Consider the following 10,268-nt stretch of genomic DNA (forward strand, 5'->3'; position numbering starts at 1 on the left):
TCGCTGAAAGCTGTGAAGGCGATCTGTGAAAATTGATCCCTGTTATCTCCACTGAGAATAGCAAACTTCAGCACTGATGTCTTTAACAAGCTTTCTCTTGCAGCGTGAGAGTGCTGTATGTTGATAAGAAGACGAGGAGGGGGAGCAAAAGAAAAACACGACGGATGAGGTTTTGTGTTTATAGGTATATAGATGAGTAACGAGTTCTTTCTTCTGGTAATACAAATGTTGTACAAATGGGAGATGGATGATGAGTGGGTTCAAGTGTTCGGTTTAAGTGGAGGAAAAAGGAATACAAAGAAAGAAAGTGCATGGGTGGTGCAGAGATAAAATTCTTGTCTACCACTGCAGAGACTGTCCCAGTAGTGATAACTCTGGCTTGACTGTATCTCCCAGTGAATGTAACTGACTTGACTGAGTGGGTGGAAGACCAGTGAGCCCTTTAAGGGCTATTTCAAGGTGGATAGCGAAGGATAAAGTAAGCATTCAAAGGGTCAATAAGAAGCTGAGGTTTGTCCAAAAACTCACATATCTGTCTCCACAGCAGCTTCTCCAGGAAGAAGCAGATTGCGTAAAGCTACATCCATCTGTAGCCCATACCTGAGGAGACAACTGTTGCTACGAGGGGAGAGAGGACGTGGGTCCTCCCAGGAAATTAAACAACACGAGCCGACCGGGGTTACATGCGGGAGCACTTGGCTGTGTGTGTGTCTGTGTTCTCTCTGTTTTCCCCTCCCTCCTCTGTTTTCCCCAGATAATAGCTTATGGATTGTGCTCACTTGTATGATCAAGCTGGGCTGCTCCTTGGTCAAAGATGGCCAGTCTCTGTTAAGGGAATACCATAAAGGCGGCAGCCTCCGAAGAGGCTCTTTCACTCTTTCTCTCTGTGTCGTCCATGCCGCGGGGATTTGTGTGTCTTTTCGTAAGATAATTTAGTCTGGCGTTTAGACACAGCATGATTTTAAAACTGTTAATTCAAATTTGTCTTTTGCAGTGACAATAAAATCCTGTATTCGTTACAGCATTTGGACAGTGTCGAGTTGCTGGCTGCGGTGAGGTCTCGACAAAGCGGCGGTTTTACAGTCAGGAAAAGTTTTCAGCAGGTGAGCTTTTATCCTTCAGAGGATCAGTTTGAGTATACTGTTTTTTTTTCTGTTGAGAGAAGTGTTCCGTCACTGTTTTAGTGACCCCTCGTCGAGTTGCTTACACATAAACTGGCACTTTGAACTTGCTCGCTGCTGGCAGGTTCAAACTCCAATGCAGGGGGACGCCGAAGTGAGAGAAAAAGGAGGTAAACTGGAGGAAAGTCAAGGATAGTGTGCCTCACATGGTGTCATCATCAATCCAACTCATCATCCATCAATCTTCTGCTTTGTTGCACACGCACACGCTCGCACTATTAGTAACATGAATCTATGAAAGCGTGGTCACCATCAGCCTTTTGCCCTTCATGCTCATAATTGACTGTAATGTAAATAACATACAGCAAACTGTCTCTTTACTCAGCTTTACTCCTCCTCTCTCCTTCAAATGCGCTCACACTGTATTTGTGCCACAACTCTTTAAGCATTATAATAAATTCCGATACACACGTGTGCACACACACACGCGCGCGTACACAATCACACACGGAGTGGACATCCAGCATATGGCTAATGGATTGGATCTTGCGGGTACCATTGCAGAGTAAGGCGTGCGTGATAAATGGCTATTTACCGAACATGACAGGGCCTAATATCTGAGAGTTATACCAACGCCGCCGCGTGCACGTACGCACTTTCTCTCCGTCACGTGCAAACACTCCCGTGCAGCTTTCATGCAAAACACATTTGCATGACACAAACACAATTGCTCAATCACTTACAGCGAGGGTTCTCAAAGTGTGGTTCGGGGACCCCGTGGGGTCCTGGAAGGCGGTGCCAACTGGACAAGGGCCCAATATGAAATGCAAATGAGAAATAGCAGCGGTATATATGAGAATGTGGTGGGATGACTGTTACAAGTGCAGCATCAGCGTTCATGGGCGTTGCATTTTTCTCTATTATTCAGGCCGCGCAGACCTTTATCGTACTTCTCTAACCGCTAATAATAAATTCTCAAAGATCAATAAGAAATCCATAAGCAGAGACCTCTGATGACTCAGGTTCACATCACCGAGAGTACATTACAGAGTACTCTTGTAGATGGATCGCGTTCTTTTTTGCAAAGGTTGTAGTGTAAAATTAGCTGACCGTAAAATGAGTCATTTTACTTTGACTGAATTTGAAACACAGAGCTTATAGTGGTGCGAGTTGATTGATTCGATATTGCGGGGGAGTGTTATTTTGCTTGTGTGGATTTATTTCGCTCAGATCCCTCCAAAATACGTAAGAAATGCTTCATACAAATGAAAACTACGCGCGTAAACATGTGAAATGCTGAATTATCGCTACAGACTTTAAGTGCTTTGGGAGTTAACACATCAGCAGATGCATCTAAATGGTTCCCCGTGGTCTGAGTAGGCAGACAGATTTGTTGCTACTGAGAAGTCACCTGGGGTAAGCACTGTCTGGCAACAGAGCTGCAAAGTTGCTAAATGACTGCTAGAAGGCACATTACAGAGGCCGTGCAAGATTGAAATCCTTAATAAAAACTCTTTCACCATGAGATATGCAACCTGCTCCAGTACATGCTCACATACAGTACATCTCCTTGGAGAACACACGTGTGCATCAGATCAGTTTGAGACTAATGAAAAACGAAATCACAACAAGCGCTCCCCCGTTTGGATGCTACCGTGTCTTTCCTCGCAGCCCAACTCGACGTTAACGCCAATTTACAGCGGGCAAACTTTTTTCCTTTCACCGCAGTTTGTGATGATATTTGGTGCTGCTCAGAAATAACGGCTTAGCAGCAGACCCCTTCGCTTTTATCTCTTCTCAGGCGAGTTACGTCACCTGAAAGCCTTCTATAAATGGGTTTATTATCCCCTAATCAAAGTGGTCACAGAGCCTGCCCCAAAAAGCTTCACGGCACTCAGAGGGTTCAGCAGGGGAGTCGGCCCCCTCGAGCCTTATCGCCGGTCGCCAGAGGCTGCAGTAGAGTGCTATGGTGAGTTTGTATGGGCTGCTGATTTGGACACACAGCTCAGGGGTCCCGTATAGCGAGAGGAGATACTTCTTTCGACTGGTAGCCAAGCAGAGCCTCCTTTGTGGTGCTATTAAAAACTATTAGTGTTGTGTGTATGTGGCGAATGTCCCACATCAGCAGTACTGGAGGACTTTTTAAGGAGCACACTGGGGTTTTTATTTTTATTTTAGTATTAAAACAGAAGAGTTTGAGTCATTCTACATAATACCAGAATAATTACTAGCCTGGAGAACCCACTCACTCCTCTGCCTCTCTCTCTCTTAGACACATGCCAGCCGTCAGTGCAGCATTCAAGTCCTCCACATGTCCAACCTTCTTATTCCCTCTTCATCATCTGTTATCACTTAATCCCTATTATTTATCTGTCTTTTTTCCTTTTTTTATATATAAAACTGGATATTACGTAGATGAAAACAGACCCATACCCAGCAATTACGACAGTAACAAGCCGCTGACACACTGATGGTTTAGAGACTACCAGTGCTGTCATGTAATGCTACATTTTGCAGTGAAATTTTGTAAATCTGTTTTTTTTTTTTTTTTTTTTCATGCAGGATTTTTAGATGTAAAGGAATAAAGTTAGCTTGTTTTGGTACAACCAAGGCCATGAATACTTTATCCACCACTACTGACAGTTTTAAAGCACTCATATTGTCCCAGATGATTTCCCAAACTCCCTATCTGGATAGATGAGCATGCAGAACTACAAATCACAAATCAGAATTTTCGCATTATAAGTCACATATAGATAAATCTTTAGACCCCCTTTATTGGAGCTACTTCAGCTTATTATTTCAGACACAATGATGTGGTATTCTAATGAGAGGATCTTCATGCTGTGTGTTGCACCCCCCCAATTCAACATTATCTTGTTGTATTCATAAAGGTTTTGAGTCATGTTTCACTCGCTGTGTCAGCTCTCTAATGTGCAACGAGCTGCTCAGCTGTCATGATTTTAAATGAGTTTCTCTACAGGAAATAGAGTCTTTTTTTTTCCCCCAACACGAGTAGCGGGCACAGCCCTGTGAGCACGGTGGCGATGTCAGAGCAGGTAATATTCAATCCAAACTTTTTTCTTTTTTTCTTTTTTTTCTATTTTTACCTGACTGCGTGAAGACGCAATTTTGACTGCTGACGGTGCGTAAAAGAGAAAAGGCACAAAATGGGCTTTAGGCTCACTTTCACGCATATTTGATTCTATTATATTAACTTTTTTTTGCTCGAGATTGATTCAGCCGGCTTCCCACAGGCTACGTTTTTGTTAGAGACGAAAACACGAAGAAGGGGTCCTCCTTGATAAAAACGTAAAACCTCACAGATGCAATTAATGCGATACGCGTCATTCCTTTAAAAAAAAAAGTCATTTCCAACCTGAGAAACCGTCTCACCACTCGCGCATCCGACATCGTAATCTTTCTATTTTTAACGTGTGTCGACCACCAAAACTTTATCCTCGCTCACGCGCACACGGTGAGACGGACTCAGAGACCATGTGCGCTTATTAATAAGTTGACACCTTTCATCTACCGGTGCGCTGCATAGACGTGACTCCCAAATTAATCTGTGACAGTTCCCGCCTTCACCCCCGCTTTCTACTATGCCCTAAGAAACTAGATGAGCACATTTTATCATGCAGCCCGTCATGTGTTGCCCACCAGCCAGTGGACAACATATGACAACATCGGGACGCGGAGGTGTGGATGGGCACAGAGTGATGAAAACTTGTGCAAAAGAGACCTTACCTGTTGTGGATAAATTAAAATCCCCGCTGGGAACGTAAGAAAAGCGTTTGCTGTGCGTGTGTGCAAGGGAGGAAATCCACTCCGGTGAGGTTCCAACTGGATTATCCCACCCCCCTCCGGAGATCGGCACACACCGGGATCCGCACCGCTCTCTGCCGCCGCTGCAGCTCTCAGCCTCCGATGTATGGAGAGAGAGGGAGAGAGAGGGGGAGAGAGAGGGAGAGTGAGAGAGAGACAGAGAGAGAGAGAGGGAGAGGAGGGGGTACTTCATTAACAAAGCAAGGTACACGGACAAACTCGCGTCCACTCTCGCTCAGCCCTAAACCACAAACAGATGAGATGCTCCTCTCTTTATATTATTAAATATTTGATCACATTGTACTTTAAATAATTGGTATTTGAGGGAGATTTTACAAAAGGGCAAAGCACACTTTTTACATTTTCTTTCTCCAAAGTATTGATATGTAAAATAAATTGCTTAAACTTTTAATTGCCATCATCTGAAAATGCAAATTATGGTGGGAAAGAAGTTCCAAAATATGTTATTATTCAGAAAGGAGAGGACCCCAAAGCTGGGACTAAAGCAGAGCCGCTTACGTTACAGTAACTTAACTGAAATCTGTTGTCCCTGTTAACAGGGATGAAGTCCAAGCAGGCAAACAAGTCCAACAGGCGAAGAAAAGGGACCTAAAGCGGTCTGGTCCTAGGGGGCAATCAGGGCCAAATGGAGGTGACTGTGGCTCAGTGCACAGAGCAGGTTGTCCATAAACCAGAAGGTTACTGGTTTGTTCTCCACATGCCAAAGTGTCCTTGAGCAAGACAATGAACCCCAAGTTCAGATCATTGCACAGGTCATTTGTTGGTTCCTGCTTCCGGCCTGTCACACGTCCTCCGGTGCCAACGTGGGCACCTGCAGGGTCGTCAGCTGGAGGCCGCCGTTCACTAGTGTTTCATGCCCTACACCAGTAGTGGAGGGACAGTGTGTGTGTGTGTGTGTGAAAGTTAAGTTATTACATGGCAACGCAGTTTGCTTCACTGAGCCAGCAGTGAAGCTGTTTTGGTCAAGCGGCGATAACCACCCTTTAAGTGGCAAAGCAGCCTAAAGTACCATCCCACTGAGGGTCACTAGCTGCTGGTTGGAGGGAATCAGCTTCTCTCTTGAGGTACCTCCTTTTTGCCACTTTCTGTCAGTGTTGTGGTGGTCGTTTTGAGAATGTAAGAAAATTAAATATACTGTATATATAAGAGGTACATTTTGAAGCCGGCTTGACTGACATGTCTGGTCTATCCCCAGTATAATCTAACCAACAGGTGACATCATCGCGATGCTGTTGTTTTTACAGACAGTCCGTGGTTTCGTTAAAACAAATATCAATCTCTGCCCAGCAACAAGCAGTCGACAGACACACCTGATGAACGTGGTCGAGCATTTAGGCACCCCGAGGGTTTTGGTGCGCCCAAAACCGGAGACAAAAAAATATTGGACTGACATTTATATATATATATAATAAACCATGTCGTTCATTCTTTCACTTAAGGCTGCAAACAGTATAAACAGAAATGTGAGTTCAACATTCTTATTCTTTAGTCGTGTAAATAGCCTAGTGGGAATATTGTCACCTGAATATTTTGATCATGTTGCTGAATCTGTAATGTTGTCAACTCTGTATAGTGGATTTGTTGCTACGGGCAATTATTAACACATATGTGTCTTGCCATACACGCTAGCTGAACATTTATATAAAAAAAAAAGAAACAGCCACAGACATTAGTGATCGCTGACCTTTTGCCCGCCTTTTCATTTACCCTGATTACAAACGATTTTGTTTGTGTTTCATTCCCCCCTCTTTACAGATGTGATTTCCTCAGCTAATTTACTTTTAGCTCGGGGCCATTTCATCCCACTTTCCCCACCAGCTCCTAGGCTCATTTTACTAACAGGTAACAACAGTGAGGGAAACGAGGCAAACCGGGCACACTGGCCTATAACTCGGCTCAGTGAAGCAGCGGATTTGGGTTCAGCTGTCAGATAGCGCGGCAAAAAGGACACTTGGCAAAATTATGCCACAACACTTGCGGCCTACAGACCCAGAATTATAACAAGCGACCCAGCAGACTAAGGAGGACGGGAGGGAGCCCTGTGCAGCTGGGGGATGCTGATGATGAGCAGATGAGCTGGGACCAGTGCTGGAGTGCGGCGCGGAGGAGGGGCGGGAGTGCATGGATGAGTGGCGTTCTACTCCCTCAGCTCTTTGATTCATCCTCATTTTATATTAAAGTGTTATTTACACACCTGCTGCCATGGGGACAGCCAAAGAAACGTACTCCCCTCTAATGCACACACACACACACACACACACACACACACACATACAAACAGCACACGTGCACAAGTGCATCTGTGCTAACTTCCCCGACGCTTCCTCTTGACAACAATCAAAGAGTTCATACGCGCTGCAACTATTTCTGAGAGTCTAAAAATATCCTTTCTGTCCTGGTTCACTTGATTCATGAAGGTCCCTGATGGAGGAGACTGCTCACAAAGGAAGTAAAGTCAGAGACAGAGATGATGATACTTAACTAATGTACACTGGGAAGTTGGCTGATATCACAAGAACATTTTAGCCGGTATGACCAGTGATATATATTCCACTCTCCTCTTGGACTGGTTTAATAGAATTACAGATCTAGCCTCCAGGTAGCCGGGCTTAAGATGGATGGCGGTGGTTTACCTAAAAGGTACAACAACTTAGATAAGAGGAGAAGGGAGGAGGACAAGGCATGTTTTTTCTCCTGTCTGCTCAGCACCTGAGTCTGACCCCACCCCATGTGTCCGCCCCCCTACATCTTCCTCTCAGACAGACTAATGGGGAGTTGGGAGCACCATTTATATTCCTCACCCCCCTACTGGCACCTTACCTCAGCTGTCGGATCAGCCGGCTCTACCTCACAGAGGAGTTAAATATGTTATAGATTTGACTGTTTCCGAGTGAGTGCGCTCTTTTGCTTCTGTACCAACGTAGCTTTTAACTTCACAATACAATACAGAAAATTTATTTGGGAATGAATGAGGAAGAAACTAGTTAAGCAGATGATAAGTTAGCAGAATACAGTCTATGTAGGATCCTATAATAATAATGATAGTAATAATAATAATTACTGTTATTTTATTTAAAACCTTATTCAGGGAGAACCTTTACTTTCGGTGATGCTGAGGTTAACACAGTAAATGTAAACACTATTAAAACCATAGGCGTGAAAGATTGCCCATTGCTCTTTAACAACCTCCTCCCTCCTCTTTTTCTGTCTCTACCCGGCTGACCAAATGGGTCCCCCATAGGAGCTGAGATGCGCTCAAGGATTCCTTCTGTTTTCCTTGTCTCTGTTGTCTGCTCTGGGGCTTAGAGCCTGTGTTATTATTGCCACTGTACAAATGGATAATATCAGTAAAATGGAATGAATAACACTCACTTTATTCATTTAAGAGATCTACGATCATTTTAACTATTCACCGGCCCTAATTAAGACAGTGACATTTCTTAATTTTGACATGCAATAGTTACTATCTAATAAGTCTACTAGGACACATAGTTCCATTCTTTGTGACTTTTGTAGCCATTTAGAGCGTAGGTCTTCAACAGGAGGGCCATGATCCCTAGGGGCTCCACAGAGGTACTGTTATTTATTTATTTTTTAAATTTTCCCCCACAAATTAAAATTTCTTTAACTCCACATTTACATGAATCCAACATATTTTAGTAAAGGGACAAATGGAGGCAGAGGACGTTATCTTTCAGTCAGCACTTCACTCATTCAGCGACACAGGAGCTGTCACAGAGCGCCACACTAGACCTGTCAATCTAAGCCTCCTGTACACAGCAGGCCCCGCCCCTATCGCTGCTGGGCCAATCACAAGGCCACATACTAGTTCCCCACAATTGGCGGAGAGCCTATTCAGTCCCCAGGTGAAATTCCAGACGTACTGCAATGTTAGCAGAAGAGAAGCTAACAGTGCGGCTCGCTCCCATCAGCCAACTACTGAGGCCTAAACGGCTGGTGATTCACTGTCCCTATCACATTTAACTACGTTCAAAGTTAAAACTTGAATCTGTCAGTGATTTTCTTTATCTGTGATGGCAGCTGCATGGCCACGCTGCTGTTGCACATGTTTGAAGTAAAAAGTCTGAAAAACGTTGAAGACCCCTGCTTAAGAGGCTGTAGCAAGTTTGAAGGAAGCCAAGTAAGGGAGTAAGGTAAAGTAGGAAGTAGGAAGTAAGGTTGCAATCATGGATGTCCACAGAAATGGGGGTGGCTGTGGGTGCATGGGCAGTTTGTTCCTGGGAATAGATTATTAGAAATAGATTTTTTTTTTCTCCCGTATTCACCATCAGTGTTTGGGCTAGCTGTCTCTGACTGTCACTGCTGCTCCTGAATCTAGTCCAGCCGGCACATAGCCACATTTTATGGAGCACTGCTGGCCTGCCACTGTTTCACTGTGACTGCAACTCGTCTATATTGTTCTCACAGACTCGTACAAGTCATTCGTGTGAAACAAATGAGCACTGGTCATGCTTTCTACAGGCAGGAAACTTGTCAGACACATACCTAATTTCAGTGAGCAAACCGATCAGGGCAACTGATCATTTAGCTGCTTTGAATGAGATGAGGAAATCCCAACATAAGTGAGGGCTGTCATTTAAATAATGACTTATGCGATTGCACTCGAATTGTAAACGTTTTAATTTATTGCACATTACGAACCCTACTGTCACTGCTCTTTATTCTGGATTTGCTGCTCATAACACCAAGTTTAATGAACTGAATCAGATGACTGGGAGGAGTCCGTTTATTTTTCATTAATACTAAAGGAATTGCCTTTACATGCAGGAGTTGGTTAACTTGAACATTGGGGAATAACCATTTATCTAAAACCATGCGCCTTAGTAAATGTCATATTTTTATTACTAGCTGACTCAAATAGTCAATTTCTGCTAATCTGTCAGAAGTTATCTTTCTGCCAGAAGTGAATTTATTGAGAACAAAGTAGACGTCTTTGGCCAGTTCTGTTAATTATAACTATAGCATGTATGGGGGATAATCTACCATAAACGCCTGTTAATTATGAGATTATGGCGGGATTTAGGATAAAGTTTCAGTGAGAATCATTTCCTGTTGCAGAACGGTAAAATGATTCAAGTTACGACGTTTTTAAACTGCATTTTCCCGTTTCCTGCAAAGTTATGCAAATGTATATGCAATATAACTGGAATATAATGTGTAATGTGTAAGTATGCGTGTGTGTGATCTGCCACGTTTAATTTAGCTCACTGAAAAATGCGGTTTGGAAGTGCATGTCTTTTTCTATTCTTATCAGAGAATTCCTTCTCAACTGTGGAA

The 10,268-nt window shown here is 43.7% G+C and overlaps 1 protein-coding gene across 3 annotated transcripts in view; it reads right to left on the reverse strand.

Annotated features, from left to right (window-relative positions):
* LOC125013246 (endothelin-converting enzyme-like 1) overlaps nt 1-5,040 on the reverse strand; it is a 44,619-nt gene extending 39,579 nt beyond the window's left edge. For all 3 annotated transcript variants that reach the window (XM_047593735.1, XM_047593736.1, XM_047593734.1), the window contains exon 1: nt 4,872-5,040. The gene's annotated coding sequence lies outside the window, so the exon portion shown is untranslated. The remainder of the gene's footprint in view (nt 1-4,871) is intronic.
* Nucleotides 5,041-10,268: the final 5,228 nt, after the last annotated feature.

Source organism: Mugil cephalus, chromosome 9, assembly GCF_022458985.1.
Source record: "Mugil cephalus isolate CIBA_MC_2020 chromosome 9, CIBA_Mcephalus_1.1, whole genome shotgun sequence".
In the NCBI taxonomy this organism is placed as follows: Eukaryota; Metazoa; Chordata; class Actinopteri; order Mugiliformes; family Mugilidae; genus Mugil; species Mugil cephalus.